Source organism: Pan troglodytes, chromosome 18 (assembly GCF_028858775.2).
Source record: "Pan troglodytes isolate AG18354 chromosome 18, NHGRI_mPanTro3-v2.0_pri, whole genome shotgun sequence".
NCBI classification, from domain to species: domain Eukaryota; kingdom Metazoa; phylum Chordata; class Mammalia; order Primates; family Hominidae; genus Pan; species Pan troglodytes.
Genome location: NC_072416.2, coordinates 46,738,373 through 46,750,928, shown reverse-complemented (window position 1 = coordinate 46,750,928; position 12,556 = coordinate 46,738,373). Strand labels below are relative to the sequence as shown.

General features: G+C 36.1%; 2 long non-coding RNA genes across 2 annotated transcripts in view; one reads left to right on the top strand and one right to left on the bottom strand.

Annotated features, from left to right (window-relative positions):
• The window catches only part of LOC134808812 (uncharacterized), a 53,436-nt gene that overhangs the window by 25,008 nt on the left and 15,872 nt on the right, over positions 1-12,556 (top strand). The gene's annotated exons all lie outside the window — the stretch shown is intronic.
• Positions 8,644-12,556, bottom strand: part of LOC107968840 (uncharacterized) — a 126,464-nt gene continuing 122,551 nt past the window's right edge. Inside the window, exon 5 of the long non-coding RNA XR_008539794.2 lies at positions 8,644-12,501. This is a non-coding gene — a long non-coding RNA (uncharacterized LOC107968840). The remainder of the gene's footprint in view (positions 12,502-12,556) is intronic.

The following is a 12,556-nucleotide window of genomic DNA, read 5'->3' as shown; positions in this document are numbered from 1 at the left end:
TGGTTTTTGGCTACATGAATAAGTTATTTAGTGGTAATTACTGAGATTTTTGGTGTACCCATCACCTGAGCATTGTATACTGTACCCAATGGGTACTCTTTTATCCCTCACCCCTCTCCACCTCTTCCCCCATGTCCCCAAAGTCCATTATATCATTCTTATGCCTTTGCATCCTCATAGCTTAGCTCCCACTTATAAGTGAGAACATTTGGTTTTCTGTTCCTGAGTTACTTCACTTAGAATAATGATCTCCAACCCTATCCAGGCTGCTGTAAATGCCATTGTTTCATTCCTTTTTATGGCTGAGTAGTATTCCATGGTGTATATATACCACATTTTCTTTATTCACTCAGTGGTCGATAGGCATTTGAGGTTGGCTCCATATTTTCACAATTCCAGATTGTGCTGCTATAAACATGTGTGTGCGTGTGCAAATTGTGCTGCTATAAACAAGTGGTTTTTTTTTTTTTTCATGTAATGACTTATTTTCCTCTGGGTAGATATCCAGCAGTGGGATTGCTTGGTCAAATGGTAGTTCTACATTTAGTTTTTAAAGAAATCTCCACACTGTTTTCCATAGTGGTTGTACTAGTTTACATTCCTCCAACAGTGGAAAAGTGTTCTCTTTTCACCACATCCACACCAACATCTATTTTTTTTTATGTTTTGATTATGGCCATTCTTGCAGGAGTAAGATTGTATCACATTGTGGTTTTAATTTGCATTTTCCTGATAACTAGTGATGTTGAGATTTTTTTTGTATGTTTGTTGACCATTTATATATCTTATTTTGTGAACTGTCTATTCATGTCCTTTGCCCACTTTTGATGGGATTTTTTTTTCTTGCTGATTTGTTTGAGTTCTTTGTAGATTCTGAATACTAGTCCTTTATTGGATGCATAGTTTGTAAACATTTTATGCCATTCTGTGGATTGTCTGTTTATTCTCTTGATTTTTTTCCTGTGCAAAACTTTTTAGTTTAATTAGGTCCCATTTATTTATTTTTGTTTTTGTTGGATTTGCTTTTGGGTTGTTGGTCATAAACTCTGCCTAAGCCAATGTCTAGAAGAGTTTTACTGATGTTATCTTCTGAGACTTTTGTGGTTTCATGTCTTAGATTTAAGTCTTTGATCCATCTTGAGTTGATTTTTGTATGAGAGATGAGGATCCAGTTTCATTCTTCTACATGTGACATGTTATCCCATTCATGTTATTATTCATTTGCCAGTTATCCCAGCACCATTTGTTAAATAGGGTGTCTTTTCCCACTTTATGTTTTTGTTTGCTTTTTCAGAGATCAGTTGGCTGTATGTATTTGGCCTTATTTCTGGGTTCTCTATTCTGTTCCATTGGTCTATGTGCCTATTTTGATACAGTACCATGCTGTTTGGGTAACCATAGCCTTGTAGTGTAGTTTGAAGTCTGGTAATGTGGTGCCTCCAGATTTGGTTTTGTTTTTGGGGGTTTTTGTTTTTGCTTGGTCTTTCTTTGGTTATGTGGGGTCTTTTTGGTTCCATGTGAATTTTAAGATTGCTTTTTCTAGTTCCATGAAGTGGCTACTCTTAAAAGATTTTTAAAAACCACACAGAAAATAACAAGTGTTAGTGAAGATATCTAGAAATTGGAAACATGTTCATTGCTGGTAGAAATGTAAAGTGGTGCAACTGCTTAGGAAAACAGAATAGAGGTTCTTCAAATAATTAAAAATGGAATTATCATATATTCAGCAATTCTACTTCTGAGTATATATCCAAAAAAATTAAAAGCAGGTTCTCAAAAAGATATTTGTGCAGCCATGTTCATAGCACCATTATTTACATAGCAGCCAAGAGTTAGAAAAAAACCAATTCATCAATAAATGAATAGACAAATAAAATATGACATAAACATGTAATAGAATATTATTCAGCCTTAAAAAGTGATAAAATTCTGACACATGCTCAACATGACTGAACCTTGAGGGCATTACGCTAAATGAAATAAGCCAGTCACAAAAAAGCAACTATCATATGATTCCACTTATATGAGGTATGTAGAGTAGTCAAATTCAAAGGTACTGAAAGTATTATAGTGGTTTCCAGGGACTGGAGGGATTGGGAAATGGAAAGTTGTTTAATGGGCTCAGGATTTCAGTTTTGCAAGATGAGAAAGTTCTGGAGACTGGTTTTACAACAATGTAAATATACTTAACACTACTGAACTATACACTTAAAAGTGGCCAAAATGGTAAATTTTATGTCATGTGTATTTTATCACAATTAATTTTTTTATTTTTTAAAAGAAGTCTAGGTTGACATTTTTCCTTATACTTGAAATGTATTGTTTCAATGTTCTCTGGCCTCTATTCTTGCTGTTGAAATACCTGCTGTAAGTATATAACGAGTTTGTCTTTTCTCTTTGACTGCTTTAAACATTTTTTTATTTTTAACGATTTTTCCAGCTTTCCTTTAATTATTTTATTTTTTAAATCAACAAATAATAATTGTACATATTCATGAGTACACCATGATATTTTGATACATATAATGTATAGTGATCAGATCAGAGTAATTAGAATATCTATCATCTCAAACATGTATCACTTCTTTGTGTTGGAAATGTTCAATATCCTCCTTCTAGCTATTTGAAACTGTATATTACCATTAACTATAGTCATCCTACAGTGGTGTAGAACACTAGAACTTATTTCTCCTATCTAGCTGTAATTTTGTATCCTTTAACAAATCTTTCTCTATCCCTCCCTTCCCCCAACACTTGCCAGCCTCTAGTATCCTTTATCTTACTTTTTAATTCTATAAGATCAACTTTTTTTGGTTTTCACATATGAGTGAGAACATGCAATATTTAACGTTCTGTTTCTGGCTTCTTTCACCTAACAAAATGTCCTCCAGTTCCGTCTTTGTTGCCATAAATGACAAGATGTCATTCCTTTTTAATAGGCCAAATAATAGTCGATTGTATATATATGCCATGTTTTCTTTATTCATTGGTTTGTTGTTGAACACTTAGGTTGATTCCATATCTTGGTTATTGTGAATAGTACTGCAATAAATATGGAGGTGCAGGTGTCTCTTTGATACAATTAGTTCCTTTCCTTTGGATAAATTCCCCATAGTGGAATTGCTGGATCATACGGTAGTTCTATTTGCAGTTTTTCAAGGAACTGCCATACTATTCTCCATAGTGGTTGTACTAGTTTACATTCCCACCAAGAGAGAAAAAGAGTTCCCATTTCTTCATACCCTCACCAGCATTTGTTACGTTATGTCTTTCTTATAATAGCAATCCTAACTGGGGTGAGATGATACCTCATCGTGGTGTTGATTTGCATTTTCCTGATGATTAATAATGTTGAGCATTTTTAATATATTTCTTTACCATTGTATGTCTTCTTTTGAGAAATGTCTGTTCAGATCATTTGCCCATTTTTAACCAACTTGTTTACTTATTTTATGTATTTTATATTTTTGCTGTTGCGATGTTTGAGTTCCTTGTATATTCTTGATATTAATCCCCTGTCAGATGAGTAGTTTACAAATATTGTCACTTTCTGTAGGTGTTCTTTTCACTCTCTTGATTGTTTTCTGTACTGTGCAGAAACTTTATAGTTGGATTTAATCCCATTTATTTATTTTTGCTTTTTTGTCTGTACATTTGAGGTCTTATAAAATCATTTCCCAGACCAATGTCCTGATGCATTTTGCCTATGTTTTCTTCTAGCAGTTTTATTATTTGGGGTCTTACATTTACATCTTTGGTCCACTTTTAGTTGATTTGGGGGGTGGTGAGAGGTGGGAGTCTAGTTTATTCTTCTGTGTATGTATACCCAGTTTTCCCAGGACCATTTATTGACGAAACTGTCCTTTCTTCAATGAGTGTTCTTGGCATCTTTGTCAAAAATCAGTTGGCTATACATATGTAGATTAATTTCTGGGTTTTGTATTCTGTTCCATTGGTCATTTTGTCTGATTTTATGCTGGTACCATGCTGTTTTGGTTACTACAGCTTTGTAGCAGTTCTGATAATATGATACCTCTAGTTTTGTTCTTCTTGTTCAGGATTGCTTTGGCTAATGTGAGTCTTTTGTAATTTCATACAAATTTGGAACTGTTTTTCTATTTCTGGGAAGAATGTCTTTAATATTTTGATAGGGATTGCATTGAATCTGTAGACTGCTCTGGGTAGTGTTGTCAATTTAACCTTATTAATTCCTCTGATCCATGAGCATCGTATGTCTTTCTATTCATTTGTATCCTCTTTAATTTCTTTATCCATGTTTTGTAGTTTTCCTTGTAGAGGCTTTCATCTCCTTAAGATTGTTCATAGGTATATTTTTGTAGCTATTGTAAGTGACATTGCCTTCTGGAATTCTTTTTCAGTCAGTTTGTTGTTCATATATAGAAACACTACTGATTTTTGTGTACTAATTCTGTACTCTTCAACTTTACCAAATTTATTTATCAGTTCTAAGAGTTTCTTGGTAGAGTCTTTAGGTTTTTCTATATATAAGAACACGTCATCTGCAAGCAGGGACATTTTCATTTACTCCTTTTCAATTTGGATTCCCTTTCTTTCTTTCTCTTTCCTAATTGCTCTAAGACTTCTAGTACTATGTTGAAAAAAAAGCGGTAAGAGTTGGCCTCCTTGTCTTGTTCTCATTCAGTAAGATGTTAGCTTTGGGTTGTCATATATGGCCTTTATTATGTTGAGGTATTTTCCTTCTATACCTAATTTATTAAGAGTTTTTATCATGAAGGGATATTGAGTTTTATCAAAAAATTTTTCTGTGGCTATTGAGATAATCACATGGATTTTATTCTTCATTCTATTCATGTGATGTATGATGGTTTTTTATTTCTGTACACTGAGCCATCCTTGTATTCCTGGATAAATTCCACTTGATTCTTGTGTGGTTTTTTTTTTTTTTTTTTTTTTTGATGTGTTGTTGGATTCAGTTTGCTAATACTTTGTTGAGAATTTTTGCATTTCTGTTCATCAGGGATATTGGCCTGTAGTTTTGTTGATGTTGTTGCTGTTGTTGTGTCCTGGTCTGGTTTTTGGTATCAAGGTTATGTTGGTCTCATAGGATGAATTAGGAAGAATTGTCTCTGCTTTAAATTTTCCAGAATAATTTGAGAATAGCTGATATTAAGTCTTCTTTAAGTATTTAGCGGTTTTCAGCAGAGAAGGCATCTGGTCTTGGACTTTTCTTTGTTGGAAGGCTTTTTGTTACTAATTCAGTATTGACACTTGTTATCAGTCTATTCCAGTTTTCTGTTCCTCTTTGGTTCAATCTTGGTAGGTTGCATGCATCTAAAAACATATCCATTTCCTCTAGGTGTTTTAATGTATTGGTGTACAGTTGTTCATAGTAGTTTCTAATGATCCTTTGTATTTCTGTGGTTTTCATTGTAACATCTTTTTATTTCTGATTTTATTTATTTGTGTCTTCTCTCTTTTTTTCTTTTCTTTTTTTTTTTTTTTTTTTTTTTGAGACAGAGTCTCACCTGTGGCCCAGGCTGGAGTGCAGTGGTGTGATCTCGGCTCACTGCAAACTCCACCTCCCACGTTCATGCCATTCTCCTACCTCAGCCTCCTGAGTAGCTGGGACTACAGGCACCTGCCACGACACCTGGCTAGTTTTTTGTATTTTTTAGTAGAGACGGGGTTTCACCACATTAGCCAGGATGATCTCGATCTCCTGACCTTGTGATCCGCCCACCTTGGCCTCCCAAATTGCTGGGATTACAGGCGTGAACCACTGCACCTGGCCTCTTTTTTTCTTAATCTAGCTAATAGTTTGTTAATTTTGTTTCTTTTTTCAGAAAAACAGCTTTTTGTTTTATTGATCTTTTCTCAATTTTCAATTTTTGTCTCAATTTTGTTTATATCTGTTCTAATTTTTTTTTTTTTTTTTGAGACAGGGTCTCACTCGGTCACCTATGCTGGAGTGCAGTGGTGTGATCATAGCTCACTACAGCCTTGACCTCCTGGGCTCAAGAAATCCTCCCACCTAAGTGTCCCTAGTAGCTGGCACTACAGGTGTGTTGCACCATCCCTGACTAATTGTTTTCATTATTTTTTCTGTAGATACGGAGTCTTATTATGTTACCCAGGCAGGTCTCAAATTCTTGGGCTCAAGCAATCCTCCTGCCTTTGCCTCCCAAAGTGCTGAGATTACAGGTGTGAGCCACACAATCCAGCCCTGCTCTGATCATTATTATTTCTTTTCTCCTTCTAATTTCGGGTTTGGTTTGTTCTTGCTTTTCTGGGTCTTTGAGGTGCATCATTATGTTGTTTATTTAAAATCTTTTTGATGTAGGCATTATTGCTATAAACTTTCCTCTTAATACTATTTTTGCTGTGTCTCATAGGTTTTGCTATGTTGTGTTTTTATTTTCATTTGGTTCAATAAATTTTTGAATTTTATTCTTAATTTTTTCCTTCTCGCATTGGTCATCCCAGAGTATGCTGTTTAATTTCCATTTATTTGTGTAGTTTTGTATGTTCCTCTTATTACTGGTCTTGTTTCATTCCATTGTAGTTAGATAAAATACTTGATATGATTTTAATTTTTAAAATTTTTTGAGACTTGTTTTATGCCTTAACATATGGTCAATCTTGGAGAATGTTCAATATGCTGATGAAAAATATATATATTCTACAGCTGTTGTGTGAAATGTTCTATAAATGTCTGTTATGTCCATTTGGTCTATGGTGCAGTTTAAATCTGATGTTTCTTTGTTGATTTTCAGTCTAGATGCTCTGTCCAATGCTGATAGAGGCATATTGACATCCCCAACTATTACATGTATTATGGCCTATCTCTCCCTTTAGATCTAATGATATTTGCTTTATTTACCTGAGTGCTCCAGTATTGGGTACATATATTTTCTAATTGTTATATTCTCTTGCTAAATTGATCTCTTTATTATTTTATAATGTCATTCATTTTTTTACAGAACATGAAGTCTGATACAGAACATGAAGTTTTACAGAACATGTTTTGTCTGATATTATAAGTATAGCTACTCCTCCTCACTTTTGGATTCTGCTTGTATAAAGTATCTTTTTCTATACTTTCACTTTTATCTACATGTGTCTTTACAGGTGAGACGAGCTTCTTGTAGGCAGCATATAATGAGGTCCTTCTCTTTTTATCCATTCAGTAGGTCTATATCTTTTAAAAGGGGGAATTTACCAAACTATTTTTTGTTCTTAAGTTCTATAATTTCATTACAATGTGTATTTATTATAGTTTTCCTACTCATGACTGTATGTACTTCTTCAATTCTGTCTTTGATTAATTCTGAAAAACTGGACCATTATTCCTGAATATTGCCTCTTTCTCATTATCTATTCTCTTCTTCTGAAATTCCCATTACACTTCCTAATTCTATTGTTCACATCTCTTAACTTTTTCATATTACTATATCTTAACCTCTCTGTGATGCACTCAATTTTCTCAGCTCTATTCAAACCACTCTTTATTGAGCTTTTTATTTCAAATAACATTTTTTTCTAGAAGTTCTATATAGATCTTCAAGCCTGCCTATTATCTTATCATAGTGTCTTTTTTATGTAAATTATTCCTGCTTTTATATCTTTAATCATTTTAATTCCTCCTACTTTAAAGTTTATTATGAATTTCTCCATTAACCTACATTCCTGGTATGTTCATTTTTTAATATTTATTTATCAGTCAAACGTTATATAGCACTTACTATGTCCCAGGTACTTAGAAATATTAATTATCTAATATTGTTGTGTCTGTTGGCTCTCTAATGTTGTTTTGTTTTTTGTGAGTTTTGCAATTTTGGGTTGTGGTTTCATCTTCAGTTGTGCTTAATCTGTGGAGCTCCTGTGGCATGGGAGTAATGGAAATGTTCCTCCACAAGAATTGTGTGTTTTCTTTTGCCAGGAATCCAAGGAGTAACATTCACTTAAGAACAATTTGTATATTAATTCTGCAGTTTTGGTTTCATGGAGAACTGGGAAAGAACATATTTGAATTCTAATTTTCCATAAAGCACAGAATAAAGTTGTAAATTTTTCAAGCATAATTATTATTATCATTATTTGCCCAGAGCCAAAGCAAAGAAACACTTCCTTTTTTCTTCATGTTAACAGTTGTAATTTTTTTCTCTAGCACCCTCTCTATAGGTCAGCCCTTCAAGCATCCTAGCTCATGTAGAGTTTTCAGTTCCAACTCCCTGATTCATTTAAACTGAAGACTGCATCTCTTATCCTCTAATTTGACCAAAACCTTAATTACCCGGTGTAATAATACACTAAACCACTCATTCCACACTTCTTCCAGGGTAGCCACAGCATAAGCTCATATGCTTTTCCCTATGTTTTTCAGTTTCATTCCTTTTTCTGGCACCTGGTGATTTTCCTTTCTTTACTAAAGGATCCACCATGCATTTTGACTTGTTGCTATAGTTTGGGTAGCATTTCTAAGGACATATAGCTGGAGATTTTTTAGATGACCCTAGTTTGCCATGAGGATGGAATTAGAAGTTCTTAGAGGGTTTTAAGCAGGGGAAAGATATCATTTGATTTATGCTTTTAAAAATATTTCTGATGAATTTCAAAGAAGCTGACTGAAGTGAATTGAGACTACTAAGCTTATATCAGAAATCAGTGTGAAGAAAAGTCATGATTTATTAGAAATGTCAACCAAGACACAGAAAACAGAGTGACAGTATGCACATCATATATCCTCTAACCCTGATTGGTCTCTCATTTTTCACTTGGAGAAACTGAGACACAGAAATTCAGTGACTTGCCTATAGTCTCTCAGCTGGGATATGTATTCCCAAGGTATGCTTTTCAGTCATTTTATTCCACAGATTCTTCATTTTAATTGCATTATTGAGGTTGTATGGTTATAGTCTTGATTCAGATTCTCATTAATTAAACATTTCTAGGCACCGTAGACTTTGCTCAGTACTGACAACAGAAAGATTAATAAGAAATGGCCCCTGCCCTTCAGGAGCTCATACTCCAGCAAGCTTTGAATAACTAAAACAGAAAATAAGGGCTACAGCTACTGAATATACATGGTGGTCTGGAAAAAAACAGAGAAGCACTTGCTTGGGGAGGTCAGAAAGGTGAAATTTAATCTATGCAAAATCTATTCTAGTTTGTTTGGTCGTACATCTAGTCCAAGAGTAGAATAAGATAATGTTCTATTTATAACTTTGTATTCATTCATGTCATTCCATAAATATTTACTTAAATATTTGCTGAGTTCTCTCCTCACATCAGGCTCCTCATGGCTAAAGCCAAAGAAGGATGACTAGGGAAAAGGGCAACTCATGGGGGGCTACAGGGCAAGTTCTCACACGATTATAGGCACTAGGCAAAGCAAGGCTGATAATAAAAATATATATAAGGATTGGAAATTTTGATTCACAACTACATCAGACTCCCAGAATTCTTGTGCACTTCCTCCTTCCCCTAGTAAAGCCTTATTTGGGGTAAAATACCTGTATCTAACATTTATATCTCAATGTGAATTTAAATTTCAACATATAACTCTCTCAGATGTCATTGCAGTTTACATTTTATAATAAATGTGATATTTGTCATATACTTAAGATTTTTTATATTAGAGAAAGTATAGATATTTGGGGAAGAGTAAAGGCTTTATCATGTCACTGCTCTACCTCCCATGCTTGTGCCCAACACCCAGAACATAGTTAATGTATACTTACTGTTTGGTGCTTTAGATACCTCCTGGGCCCCTTTTTAAAATCCTCTCAATCCCACCTCTATCTCCAGTTACAACTGAAGAAACTGCTTCCACCTAGGTTTTGACCATCTCTATGCTGGTGCAATCAGATCACGGATCTCACTCTAGGTCTGCACTGAGTACCTCTCATTTCCTACCCAGAGGTATCTGCAGCTCAGGGCAACCACTTGAATCTGCTCTGTGCTCAGCATACATTACTTAGAAATGCAACCAAGTCATCCTTGACCAATGGGGACCTGGAGCCAATGGATAAATATTTCCATCTTTGGTCCTTTGGACAAACAGTTCTCTAGTACTTTCCATAAATCTCCCCAAAAATTCCAAGCAGGACTTGTATCCATAGTGATAGTGGTAGTCCATATGGTTGTCCACAGCATAGTCCACATGAACAATTGTCCGTAGTAGACAACGTAATAATCCATGTTGCATTAGCTTTCCCTCCTTCCCTGATCACTCCCCTACCCTGTACTCTTGCTACCTAAGATCACATTCTCAGATAATCTTAAAAGGCAAGCCTTTGTCTCAGGCTCTGATTTCTGGGAAACTCAGGCTAAGACTGTTGGGTTTTGTTATTTATCCTGCCCTTAAAATCCTTCAAATAGGCCAAAAGTTGCAGTTGTATCAGTGACTAATCTAAAAGTTCAGCTGGAGTACCAAAATGTCACTGTCACTTTTTTCGAGATACAGCCACTTAAAATTAGCTGGTCAAAGAATTAGAACTGACCCCAGAGACAAACCTGTACTTGCTCTTCAGAAAAAGTTTAAAGGTTTTTTCAAGCCATTTCCAAGTCTAATTTTCCAAGCTTTCTTATTGCAGATGTGTCTGGCAGCAAGACTGCCTGTGTCATTGTGCTTTTTTTCTTTTTTTTTTTTTGTCTTTTATTTTTGTTTTATCTAAAACATAGAGAAGTCAGCTCAGTGATACCATTTATCATGAAGCCAATATGAATAAAGCCACCCACATTACTATTAAGAGGGCCATACTTAGCTGGATATCAACCATCACCTCATAGAGGCAGGTCCATGTTAACAGGGCCAGAAAGAAGATATATTGTGGGTTGTGGGTTCTCAGCTACCCACTCCATGGAGGCTCACAGCCTGGCTAGGTTATGATGGCCATTGAGCAGGGTGGAGGTGTGCCTTTCACTTATGCCTCCTCTACTTAATCAAATGGCCAACCCCTTGCATGTCACTGGTACCCTAACCCTAGTTAACACATCTAAGGAGGATTCACCATGTCACATCCAGCCTTTTCATAACATGGTTAGGCTTGTAGACTTCAGTTTGGTTGGCATTCTTCCAGAATCCTTGGAATCAAGAGTCAAGTTCTTGTGTAATTCTTCTGTGAAAGGCCACACAAAGTAGGAAAAGATGAGCAGTCCAAAATGTCTGCATTCCTGGGCCGGCTTGCCTGGGGTCAACTGGGCACCACCATCACTTTCTTCTAAGGCTGGAAGGTACATTTTCCAGAATCTCTTTTGCTGTATGGTTTCAGGTAAGTGTTTGCCAATGAATGGAATAGATGTGACTCGTGAATATCTTACATTCATAGACCACAGAGTTCTGACCTATGCAGCAACGTCTGGCTCAGACTTCTTGGGCCAGGCACAGTGGCTCATGCCTGTAATCCTAGCAATTTAGGAGGCCAATGCAGGTGAATCGCTTGAGCCTAAGAGTTTGAGACTGGCCTAGGCAACATAGTAAAACCCTTCCTCCATTTTCTAAAAAAAAACCATAACCTAATATACACTGAGAGGGATGGAGGGCATTAAATGATTGCCACCATCTGGGGTTACTCACAAATATTCCTTGCTCCCCGGCCACCCACCATGGCCTGTTTCTTTTACTCTGAGTAGGTTTCTTAATTTGTGGGGGCTGCTACCAGAGCTTTTGACCTCTTCCTAGTTCAGGTGTCTCCCTATTGTGTTCCAGGGCTTTTAACATCAGTCCCAAGGCCCTATTCACCACTTCCTCCAGGAAACCTCCAGATCTTCATAGCAAGAGTTTCTGTTGGTTTGCCTACTTCGTCCAGAATTTCTGAAATGTAAATGCAGATTAGAATACACAATTTGTAAGACACAATCCTGTCCTTCAGGGATTTCAGCCCTAGATAAATGTGTGAGGTGATGGCTAGCCCAATTACTCTGATTTGTTCATCACACATTGTATGTAGGTATCAAAATATTACAGGTACCATCCAAATTGGTACAACTATTATTAATCAATTTAAAAAGAAAAATAAAAAGGAATTTTAACCCTTAAAAAGTTTAACAGTAAAGCAATAGACATCACCAGCAGGGTGGGATTCATTGTCAGAATCATTGTAAAGGCAGCCAGGGTTTTGACAGCTTAGAGGAAGGAGGGTGACTCTGGGCTGGGGTAACCATGTTGGTCTCTGGGATAAGGAAGAAAAGCTGCTTCAGGGCCTCTCTTCAGTGGCTTCTACTTCAGGCTGGTCCCATAGAAATTCCTCAGTAAGTATTTTCTGCAGGCACCAAATGTCTCCAGTGGAAATGTGCTCCTTGGAAAATTCAGTAGGTCAGTAGTTGTATGTTTTAGAACTTGCATTCATCTGCCAGTAACAGTGGCTTGTACAGCCTGGTGAGGTGGGCGGTCAAGGGTGAAGTCATCAGAGATCCAGGCTCCTGCCAACCCTCTTCTGCACAGTCCTTTGTACATGGTGTTCCTTCTCAAAGTTATCTCATGGTCTGGGATGACTGCTAGGGATCTAGACATCATGTCTGTGTCAATGTGAGGGAAGAAACAAAAGGAAAATGAGCCTAGTACATCTAGTTC